This window comes from Rhincodon typus, chromosome 20, assembly GCF_021869965.1.
Source record: "Rhincodon typus isolate 14 chromosome 20, sRhiTyp1.1, whole genome shotgun sequence".
Classification (NCBI taxonomy): domain Eukaryota; kingdom Metazoa; phylum Chordata; class Chondrichthyes; order Orectolobiformes; family Rhincodontidae; genus Rhincodon; species Rhincodon typus.
This window is the reverse complement of record NC_063351.1, coordinates 8,845,334-8,857,922: the sequence shown is the minus strand read 5'-3', so window position 1 is coordinate 8,857,922 and position 12,589 is coordinate 8,845,334.

Below are 12,589 nucleotides of genomic sequence, written 5' to 3'. Positions count from 1 at the left end.
CTGGGTAGACAAGCTCACATACTAGATATGTTTTTTTAGGAGGGGCAAGAGTTAGAAGAGATGCATTTGACAACCATTTGTTTGATGTAATGAATGGTCTGCCTCAAAGTTTATGGGTTGTCGTTAGAGTAATGAAAGAAGTCATCACCTGTTGTTCGACATGAGGCCTGAAACCAATCCACTTCAGTGAGAGGTTTCTCACTGCATCCAGCAGTTTGTGGAGCCCAATATTTTAGTAGCATCTCATTATTAAGGTCACGGTTTCACTGAAAGTCATAGCTTTCATGGAGTGACAAACCTCTTGCAAGGAAGGACAGGGTGCAGCCATACAAGTTAAAAGTAACTTTCCTGGTGAACCTGGATTCCTCAGTTGAAAGGGATTTACAAACTGTTTCAGTTGTTGAAAATGGACAGTGATAGCTGAGAGTGCCATTAATTTCCACTCACAATCCTCATCAAAAAGGAAGGTTTATTTCTGTTCAGCTGATCATAGTTTGGACAGGTCATTAAACAAAACAGGAGCCAGCAAAATAACATGCAGTGTCTTGAAGTGAGCATTAGAAAGCACTTTAACTGGCTTTCAGAGCCTGAATCATCCTCAGGTCTGCATTACTTGTATACACTTAAAGTCCTTTGCCAAAGATGGTATTTCAGGCTATAATCAGGTGTTTCAGCTGAAGACAACACCTTGGTTGTCTTATAGGACATTTAATATCTAACTGACATTACATCTAGTCCTCTGTATCTTGATGGCCACAGCTTATTACTCAGCGGAGCTAACCAGAATCCAAGTAGTGTGTTGCAGTGTTTGGTTTGAATTGTTCTTGTGCTGAGCCAATTTGGGTAACAGTTGTGTGAATCTACTCTAATGTACAGCCTGATATTTCACAAGCCCGTCATGTATCTTAGGGTTAATGTAACTAAACTTTTTTTTTGGTCATTCATAGGGTGAGGCTGTCAGTAGCTAGGCCAGCAATTATTGCCCAACCCCAATTGCCCAAAGGGCAGTTAAGAGTCAACCACATTGCTGTGGGTCTGGAGTCACACATAGGCCAGATCTGGCAAGGATAGCCGTTTCCCTCCCTAAAGGGAAATGAGTGAACCAGTTGGGTTTATCCAACAATCAACAATGGATTCATGTACTATGTTGTCAACCTATATTTCCTATCAAAATTGAGCTCAGCTTCTACTGAAAATCTTGTGCAGGCATCATCCTTCCCCACTTGGTACCAGTAGCTTAGCCTAATACCAATAAGAAAGATTGGTGGCAGCAAATCTACCCAAGGCATTCCAGATGGCTTAAATTGACCATATAAAAGATGGGGGTAATACGTGCATCTGATAGTACAGTATGGTGATGGTGCTGAGGATTAAGCTAATTATAAAATTGGCCACCTCATAAACTCTTCAGCACCTAAAGTATACAGGGAACATAGGTCCCACTTTTTTTTGTATGTATTCTTCCTCTCTCTTTCTGTCCCTCCCCACTAGCCTGGGAGTAAAAGAGATATCTGGCAATTTTTCGAACAGAACAATTAATCTTTTCTCTCCTCCGCAAGCAGCTTTCTCCTTTGTGATATCTTGTGCATTTCATCAGCAATGGCATCAGTGAATTGGACCAAACAGGATCCTCTCTCTAGTCCCGATAACACGCAATCACAAAATTACAATAAAAGTAGCAAGACAGCTCATTTTTTGTTAACCTGTTCAGCATACTGCTAAAAAATATATTAAAACATGCAAATTAATACAACTGCTAGGCTGTTTTACATAGCTTTTATGCATCATGATCTCTATAGTGCTAATACATGATGGTGGAACATTAATAACAATGGAATCATTTGAGACATTTTGACAAAATTACTTTCCTTTTTATAGCTCCTTCCTTGGTATTCTTGTGTAACAATTTGAGAGTTATTTATATCTTGCTGGTAATGAATAATATCCATCCTTCAAAATGTATAGTCACAACTGGGAACTGAAAAGCATGATAGGATTTAAAAGTAAACCAGTCTGACCACAAGGAGAAACTAAAGCTAACATATATTTGATGTCAATTGAAATTACTCTAATTTAGTAAATAAAAGCAAATAGCCAGAACCTGTGACAAGAAACAGAAGTTATAGTGCTGTAACAGTGAAGAATGAAACACAACAGCAACAGCACACTAAACCAGTATTGTCTGCAATAAGAGTGCGTTGAGTGGCTAAATTGTCATTGTCTAAAAGGTCAGTAAACTTTCTGCAGAGATGATAAATGAAGGAGACATCAGAAAATGTATCGATGACGCAGTGCAGATTTTTCTGCCCCATGCAATTTCTTGGGTGCATATCTGAGTGCAAGCAAACTCTCCCTCTGAACTGCATTCTGAATTCCAGGTTTTGACTATGTGTACAATACTTTTCCAGTCTTCGTCCGCCCCTTGGTAAGGGTCGCAACCAGAAAATAACGCACAACTGCAGCTGCCCAGAAGGTCTACAGCATTAAACACCTTACGAGGGCTATTTGCTCCCTCAGATCACGTGAGTTTAGAAGCAAAAGCAAAGTAATTGTGGTTGATACATTTAGCCAGAGACCTGGATAAAAAGAAAATGACAATCACGTCCACCCTTATTGGCATACTATGATGCTTGCACCTATTGCAATTGCAAGGTTTCAGCTGTGTCTAGTGGAAATTCCTGAAAATATATGAACAAAAAAGAAACAGCGAACCAATGGTCCTGATATTTGCTTTGAACTGAGGAGCAAACAGGTTGTGGGTGGTGTTTTGAAATCAGAAACACCTGGAAACGTTTATTTTCCTCAGATCATGCCAAATTCAACAACAAGACCTGATTAACATTTCTTTGCTCCATTTCCAGCTGGGGTCAGGTTAGGAGACCTGCTATTTAGTGAACAGGCACCAAGATCTTTCTGGAAGCAAAGAGGAACGAGAGAGGATCCAAAAGGTTGGTGGTTGGGGAAGCAGATATGAGATTGGGAGGGCCTCTGGGATGGCAGGAGGGAATCAAAAGGGCTGATGAAGGAGATTGTGGCTTTAGGGAGATGATACAGTGAGGGCCTCAGTAGGGAAATCTCATGATGTAGATCACAAGGATCAGTGGCGGAGATAAATAGGGACAAGCTCAACATTGGGAATTTCTGCAAAGAAGACAGAAGGGTAAGGGTAGAGATGAGAAAAGTCAAAGGATCTAATGGTGCAGATCCAGTCAAGCAGATAAAATAGATCAACAGGTCAAAAGGCTAGATCCAACAATTCTCACTTCCCATCAGCCCTTTATTATTGACCACAAACCAAGTTAAAGGGCTGTTAGGTTCCGAAGGATGGATAATTTATATTTAAATTATAATAACCAAACTCTTGCGAACAGGTTGGTTGGATCAGGTTGGTTGCATCTGAACACACACACACACACCTCTGTTAAAACGAGAAGTTACTATATTGGGATTGGATTTCAGATTTTACACACCACCCAAAGGAATCCACTCATTTTTGGGGAAAGATTTCCCCGAAATCCTTTGGTCTGGCCCATTTCACAATACCTTTCCAATCTCCCATTAGTAATAAGCAGAATGAATTGTTCTAAAACATCTACTAGAAGGCAAAGAACAGAAATAAATGTTGCCGTAAGAATTCTGAAATATTGGACTCTGGCAGGCTTAATAACAGGAATTGAGCTATCACTTAACTTTTGATTATATTAAGTTTCATCTCTTTTCTGGAAATCATTTACCATAGCATTAATCCACTGACAGAATGACCGTAATTCCACCAGGAATACTCATGATAGACATCAACACCATCCTTAATTCTCAAACCCTAAAAATACACTGATGAGAGCACTCTGATGATTCCAGCCAAGAAAACTAGTTTTGCAATTCTACGAAAAAAATATACTTTATTTTTTCCTACTAAACTTGTTCTTGAATTGCCAGAAACAAGATTGAAGGGGGAAAACACCCAGCTCACAAAGAAGCATGTCAATAGATAGTTATCGCTTAGAACAGCTAGCTTTATTGTAAAAGTTTGCATGAGATTTAGGTTTCTATGACTCATAATATGGTTGCCAGGAGCATTAACCAAACAACCTTAAAAATCTGTCATTGAGAATAACTGATTCCCCATTTGATATTGATGACTAGCTGTTTGATACAACATAGTCATAAGAAATTGAGTTACTTGTCCTTTATTTCTGTATACTTCAGAGGAGCAGATCTTGTTCTTCTGTTGTTATGTTTGAAACACTTGGATCACTAAGTTTCACAGTTGACTCGGATTTCCAATGCTAATCCATTCTCTGTATTAGAACAAAGAAGAATATAAACCAAAAAAAGTATCTTTAAAGAACCCTAGAATGTCCCAAAGTGCTTTGCAGACAATTTTTACAATGTGTTCATTGCTGTACTGGAAGAAGTGAGGCCCTTGCACTGACATGCATCTAAACAAAGACAAGGAATTTGCCATCATTTTCAACCAACAGTGCTGAGTGATCCGTCATGCCCTCCTGCCATGGTCTCCAGTCCTCAGGCAATTTGATCCACTCCACATGATATAAATAAATGGTTGAATGTACTGGACACAAAGGTTATGGGTTGCAACAGTATTGTGGCTATAATACAGAAAGAAATGGTGGTCCAGTATAGCTGTAAAATTGGAATCGACCTGAGAATGTGAAAAATTGCCTAGCTTTATTCCATTCAGAAAAATGAATTACCACACATTCAGTCTACTTTCAGCTTTCAGAGTTTTATGGAAGAAGTCATTGATAGCATTATCAATGAGCACTTGCTGAACAACAATCTGCTTACTAATGCTCATCTGGGGTTTCCTAAAGATTATTCACTCTAGACCACATTCTTTACATAGTTGGATTAAGGCTTCAAAGAACTAAATTTAAGAGATGGTGAGAGAGAGAGAGAGTACTCCTGACATCAAAAGAGAAATTAATTGAGCATAGCATCAAGGATCTCTAGGTAAATGTCCAAGCAAGCAGTATATTGGAAATGGAACCAAATCTTCACAGACTGCAGTCATATCCAGTACAAAAGGAAGATTGGCCCTAACTACTACAACATTCACCCCAGCCCCAGGAACATCACTCCAGGACTGACTTAAGATAATTACTCTTGGCCCAACCATCTTCATCTGCTTCATCAATGGCCATCCTTCTGGCAAAAGGTTAGAGATGGGGATGTTCTTTGATGATAAAGCAGCATTCAGTATTATTTGCAACTCCTGAAATAATGAATCAGTGCCTACATGCAATAAGACCTGAACAACACTCAGGGCAGGCCTGGTATCTGCAATTAAAAATCACAACACAAATGTCTGGCAATGATCATCACCAACAAGAGACAATCTAACTATTTCGCAATTACCATTTCTGAAAGCACTAGCATCAACATCCTGAGGTAGAGTGAAGTTACACTGACTGGAAACTTAACTGGGCCAGTCCTATAAATGCTACAGTTTCGATAGCTAGTCAGAGGCTGGGAATTCTGCAGTAAATATAGAGATGGACAGTTAAACAAACAAACACATTGGAGATGAAAGCTCCACAAATAATCCCAACCTCAATGCTGAGGGAGCCCAGCAGATCAGTGCAAAAGACAAGGCTGAAGCATTTGCTAGCATCTACAGCAAGAAGTGACAAACAGATGATCCATTTCAGTCTATTCCTGAGGACACAGTATCACAGATGTCAGCTTTGCTCCTATTTGAATCACTCCACATGATATCAAGAAATGGTAAAAAGCAATAGATACTGCAAAGGCTATGGGTCCTGACAACATTCAATCGATGGTACTGAAGATTCGTGCTCTGGAACTTGCCACAACCCTAGCCAAGCTCTTGCAGTGTAGTTACAAGACTGGCATCTACCTGACAATGCAAAAAAATGCCCAGGTATGTCCTGCCCAGAAAAAAGCAGGACAAATCCAACCAACTCCAATACTGCTGCACTGTTCTGTTCTTAATTATCAACAAAGCAGTAGAAGGTGTTGTCAACAGTGCTATTAAATTGCATTCTATCAACAATAACCTGCTAACTAAAGCTCAGTCTGGGTTCCACAATATCCAGTCAGATCCTGAATTCATTACAGTCTTGATCCAAGCATGGATAAAAGAGGTGAACTCAAGAGGTCAGGTAAAGGTTACTGCCCTTGACATCAGTGCAGCAGTTGATCAAGTGTGGAATCATGCAGCCCAAGTAAAACTGTAATCAATGGGAATGAAAAGGAAAATATTTTTATCAGTTTGAGTCATGTCTGGCACAAACAAATATGGATATGGTTGTTGGAGGTCAGACATTTCAGTGACAGGACACCAATGCAAGAATTCCTCAGGGTAATGTCGCAGGCCCAACCATCTTCAGGTGCTTCATTAATGACCTTCCCTCCATTATAAGGTCAGAAGTGGAGATGCTCGCTGGTGATTGCATAATGTTCAGCACTTCTCAGGACTCCGCATATACTGAAACAATTGTATTGAAGTGTAGCACTATCCAGGCTTGGATTGAGAACTTACAGGTAACATCCAGGCCACACAAGTACCAAGCAACAATCGTCCCCAGTGAGAGAGAAACTGACCATCTACAAGGATGATGCTGGTGGGAGGGGTGGGTGGGAGGAAAATGTCAAAGGGTATTTGCAGTGCAGTATGAGGGCATGGTAAGCTATGGGAGACAGCTATTGTCCATGACCATTGTTAGGGCAAAAAAAAAGTTTGATGCCGGATTGTCAGCACTTGGCCTTTTGCGCAGTGGCCTCTTAAAGATGGTACTGGTGCCAGGAATGCATGTCTACTGAGGCAGATAATTCGTGAGTGGCAAGTTCTGCTGAGCACAGCAAGTGGTAGAAACAGACTAGAAACAGACGAGAGGAGCATCATAGGGCAGGGTTGGTATCTGAAATGAGGTGATTTTGGTAAGATGCAGCGAGAAAGCCTGTTGGCCTTCACAAAGACAAATCAACTGTAAAGCTCAACACAACTGACACATAGCCAAAGAAGTGTCAAAATCAGACCTGTGCATTAAATTTGATTGTACTAAATCATTCTGCAAATTATTTTGTTTAAGGCTACACAGAACAAACAATATCCTAGTGATGCCTATTCAGGCCTCATAATTTGATCAATCTCTTGGAAAGTGTGTTAATACCCCTTCGTATTTGCATGATAACATGTAATCTTTGCAGTAGCTCCTGCAACAAATCAAACCCAATATAAGAACTGTGAGCTCTAAAAAGATGAAAGGCTTGAAATCCCACTACAGAAAAATAATATTCCACTTTAAAATCAATTTGAAAAAAGAGGCCAATAGCTTTTTGAAAAATCATTGGTGGAGGAACTGAATTTTGAACAATTGCATGCTTTTCCTAATAAATATCACCTAACATGATTCAAAGTCCAAAATGTCAATTTTGGAGTTTTATGGATGAGCAGCGAGAAATCAAAGTGTTCAGACAGACACATGGGCAGCATACACTGCTCAACAACTGTCTGCTGTTTCACAAGAACCCTTTATATAACTGCAGGCGACAACATAATACTCCACTGTAACAGAGCAAAAGATGATCTCAGTAAATCTTTTCCAACTCATGAAATAAACGGACATGTGCCTTCAGCAATATGGCACATAGCTCCACCAGATACAGGAGAAAGACTGCCTGTAAAAGCATGGGGAAGCAAGTGAGAACAACTTTCTGTACTGGAGGGACCAATCTTATCATGGCTTCATCACAGAACGCTCCTACTAGCATCTTGACATTAACAGCAAAAAGAAATATCAACAACAAGGTAATACTGAATTATTATGTAACCATTTCTGTTAACATCCATAATCTGTCAAAAAAAAGTACAGCATTTTGGACGTTTATGGACTCAGTGTATAGTATTTGCACATTAAAAAAAGTATCAGCAGGAAACTGTGAACAAAACTGGATTTTAATAGATTTAACCCTGAATAAATTTTTTTACTTCTCCCTAAATTGATCTATTTCATTACTGTAAATGGTACAAGCTTGACATTAATTAACTTTGGACAGAATAAAGTTTTCCAATCTGTAGTTCATAATTTAGGAACCATAAAACCTGGGACCAACGATAAAACAATTTGCGATTTCCTTTCTTGTGTGACCTCGTGCTATAGAAAATCGCATTACACAAAATCGCTATAGAAAATCATTATACCTGTACAGCAGAAAGTTCATTTGCAAGGCTATGTGTCAGGTGCTAGAAAACTGGAATAGAATAGTTAGGTGTTGCTTTTGACCAACACAGATGCAATGGACTAAAGGGCTTTTTCTGTGCTATAGATCTCTATGACTCTGTGGTATATTTACTTATGCAGTTTATTATGTATTATAATGCCTCTGTGAAATGTGTTGGGTAGTTATATCACATTAAAGGCACCACGTGAATGAAAGTTGTATTGCATTTAATTCATGCACAATTGGACCAATCTCATTGACATCAATTCAACACAAGTCTTATGAAAACATAATTGCGAAAGTTTTTAAACATGTAATTTGAACAAAACCGGAGTGTTTTAAGGCTTCCCATTCAATGCTGAAGGGTGGAAGGAATTTGAAAATATATTGTCAGGTATTATGTTTGCTCAATTAGTTTAAATTTTTTTTAAATGGGTAATAATCCCAACGTGCTTTCCAAGCATTTTAACCAGAAAATGTATATGATGGAAGGGAAAAAAGATACATTTTTTGTCGTGGTCTTTAAAGAACAGGGAAAACTTGGAAACAAAGACCTCAACACACAGGGGTCAGTAAGGATCCATGGCCATAGTAATGCATGATTAACCGGTGCCCATTGCTTCTAATTCAGGTCATTTGCAAATGTTGTCTTCCACGCCAAGCAGTGTGCTAATTGGCTGCAAACCTGAGCAGGGGTTAAAATTGCACGTGACAACACAACTCTAAGCTAGCTTTCCCATCTTAAAGTGCCAATGCATCTTGACTGCAATAGGTGCTGGATAATGCAAGTCTGACCTGTATAAAGAGTGATATTGATGTAAAAAGGGAAAGGCCACATTCCACAATATTCTCTGAAATTACACTGGAGGTGATGGACCTGTAGGTGGATAGATGGAGACAGGACCTTGACCCATAATAGATCTGGAGATCCTCTACATTGATCCCCCTGAACTGGAACTTAGAGAAGAGTTATATTGGAGTCAAAATATTAACCCTGTTGTTTCACTCTCCATAGATGCTGTCAAGCTGCTGAGTTTTTCCAGTTCTTTCTGCTTTTAGACCATAAAACTATAAGACATGCAAGGTGAATTAGGCCATTTGGCCTCAAGTCTGCTTGATGAGTATACTTAACAACTCAGTCTATACAGCCCTCTGTGGTAAAGACTCATTGAGATAAAGAAAGTTCTCTCACGTATGATTTATTTATTTTCACTGTATTTTGTAACAAAATACAGATGACAAGTTTTATATTGTGTTGCAACTCTCCAGTGCCATCTTAAAACGCAAAAATAAGCCAAAACATAGAATATAAAGTGAATGAAAGTGTTCAACTTCACAGTCCTTCTTGTTAAGTGCTCTGCCATAGCTCACGGACCTGGTAGTCAGGCACAAGTCCCCTTCGCTGCGCAGCGATGAAAGTCACCACTCTTCACTGCCATCTTACCCTCACCTACACCCTCGCCAATGCAGACACCACCAGGTCTCGTACTGGGCCCGTACTCGCCTCCGCCTCCATGAATCTGCACCGGATGAAGATGCCGTTGCAAAGCCAAACCCATCTCCACTGCAGCAGTCATGAGCCAGTGCTAGGACCACCTCATCAACGCAGAAGATTCTGGGCTTCAACTCTCTCATGGTTGGTTATTCTAAGATTGTGCCCTCTGGTCCTAGATTCTCTCACAAGGGGAAACAACCACTCAGCATCTACCCTGTCAAACCCCTTAACAGCCTTTTATGTTGCTAGAAAAGTAATCTCTCATTCTTTAAAACACCAGTAAGTACACGCCTAACTAGTCAAAATCTCCTTGTATGAAATTTCATCATACCATGATCAACCTTTTCTGGACTGCCTGCAATGCCAGTGAACTTCGCTTAGATAAGGGGGAACAAAACTGTTCACAATATTCAATGTATCGTTCCTCTAACATCTTGTATAGATTTAGCAAGACTTCACTATTTTTTATTTTCCACTTCAAAATAAAAGCCAACATTCCATTTGTTTTCTCTACTTTGTTTCAGATCTCCAGGGCCTGCAGTATTTTTCACTGGTCATGTAAACACAGCTTGCTAATAAAAATACTCAACCTCTTGCCTTCACAGTTGTGGATACTAGTGTTCGTAGGCGTTTCAGGGCCTTACACACCATCCTAGAAATTTATCTTCTAAAACATTGTTTGGGTGGTTGAACTACTTCTTGGGGAGTGGCAGCATCTTCACAAAGCACAAAACTGTTGTTCTCTCTCATTACTTCCATTAAAAGTACCTTTATGTCTTTTAAAAAAAGGTATGATTTCGCAGGAGACAGTAAGAACTGCCGATGCTGGAGTCTGAGCCTGGCCTGCTGTGTTCTTCCAGCTCCACACTGTGTTAGCATATGATTTCACAGGATGTGCATCACAGGCTAGGTCTGCATTTGCTGTGCATCCTGAACTGCAGGGCTGGTGAGCTGCCTTCTTGAACTACTGCTGTCTATGTAGTGTAGGTACACCCATAGTGCTGTTAGGGAGGGGTCTCTAGGACTTTGAGGCAGCGACAGTGAAGGATTTGTGATTTAATTGAAAGTCAGGATGGTGTGTGGGGCTTAAACGGGACCTTGTTGCTTGTCAACCAACCATCCAAAGTGCTACAGTCCAAAGTCAAACCCTCCAGGTGCAGATCTGTGTGAATACAGGCTGTGCAGTCTCTGCCAGTAAAATCCAGCAGCCTTCCACTAGATATGCAGTAACATTGGGGTTTACAGAATACAAGCTCTACAACAAGTTAAAAAAAAAGGTAAAGTCAAATACAAGTAAAGGCACAATGGAGAGTAGTTAACTTGTGTAAGAATGGTATCTTTTTATTTTTGTGTCTTTAAAAACTGGACTGCAAGGAGAACAAACATTTTAAAAACAGAGTTTTGCCAGGACTCCTGCAGCACTCCTCTAGTTTTGGGTTGTTATCTGAAAATACAAATGAAAATCTGCTTCATTATATTATGTAAATCTAAATTTTTTGCTATTACATCCTTTAAAATAGACTCTTAACATTTTCCTTATTAACAGAACCTGAGGGAAAATTAGAACTACTTTTCACTCAGTGGACCATCATCATCATTTGGAATGTAGCTGGAAGACCAAGAAGTCCAATTGTTAATTTACAAAAGGAAATGGGCATAGAATTTACAAAACAAAACATATAAAGCAATGATGAAAGGGCAGCAGAGTGGGACTGGCTGTATAACACCTTGAAGGAGCCAGCAGTGACATGATGGGGCAAACGGCCTATACCGTGTTGTACGTTTCCATGATGCTCAACCTTTTGGAAATTATGCCCTTTTATTAAAAGGTATCTGAATGGAGGAGGAATTTGCATATATTTCCCTGCTATCAAAGGCTAGCCAATGCCATGGTTTTCCAGTACCTGACTACTAATTCATTTTAATCACAGTAGGTGATAGATAAGAAAAACAAACAAAATTCCATGGATATACTGTAGATGCAAGAGAGAGACTGAAAGAGGACAAGCAACGTGGCAGTGGCAAGAGTGAGATAAATGTTCTTACGAATAAAAAGTTTTCTGACAAGATCCCAGCTTTGCTGTTTTTATTTATGCAAGTTGGAAACTTGCGATCACAGTTTAGTATAGTGGAATATGCATTTCTCTACACCTCAGTTATTTAAAAAGTCATAACTTTTAATGTCTCTATATGCGGACCTTTAAACAGAAGTCCACTTATCATAAGCTTACTCTCATCTAACTCCAAACAGCCTTGCAGGTGCACAGATTGAAAGCTGAAGATCAGCTGTGGCCTACCAAAGTATTTTTCCACAAACATCTCAACAGATAGCTCAGCTCTCATATCAGAATGTCTCAGACATAATATTAACCAAAACCATAAAACCAAGCTGAAGTGCAACCTTTGGTCATGAACAACTCCAGAGGAACTGCACATCGCAGTATGCAACTAAACCTCTGAAATAATTAGAAAGGTCTGCTGGATCAGTGGAGGCGATGGGGTATTATTGCTGGATTGTTAACCCAAGGACACAGGTAATGTCATGGGGGCCCGGGTTCAAATCTTGCCACAGCAGATGGTGGAATTTGAATTTGATAAAAATCTGGAATTGAGAGCCTACTGATGACCATGAATCCATTGCTGTTTGTTGGAAAAAATGCATCTGGTTCATTAATGTCCTTTAATGAAGGAAGATGCCATCCTTACTTGGTCTGGGATACATGTGACGCCAGACCCACAACAATGCGGTTCACCTTTAAACTGCTTTCTGGGCAATTAGGGATGGGCACGCGCCTCCCAGTGACAACATCCCATGAAAGAATAAAAACAACATTGTTTTCAGTCATCCTTAGCAAAGTGGTTGAAGTAATCATTGACAATGCCATC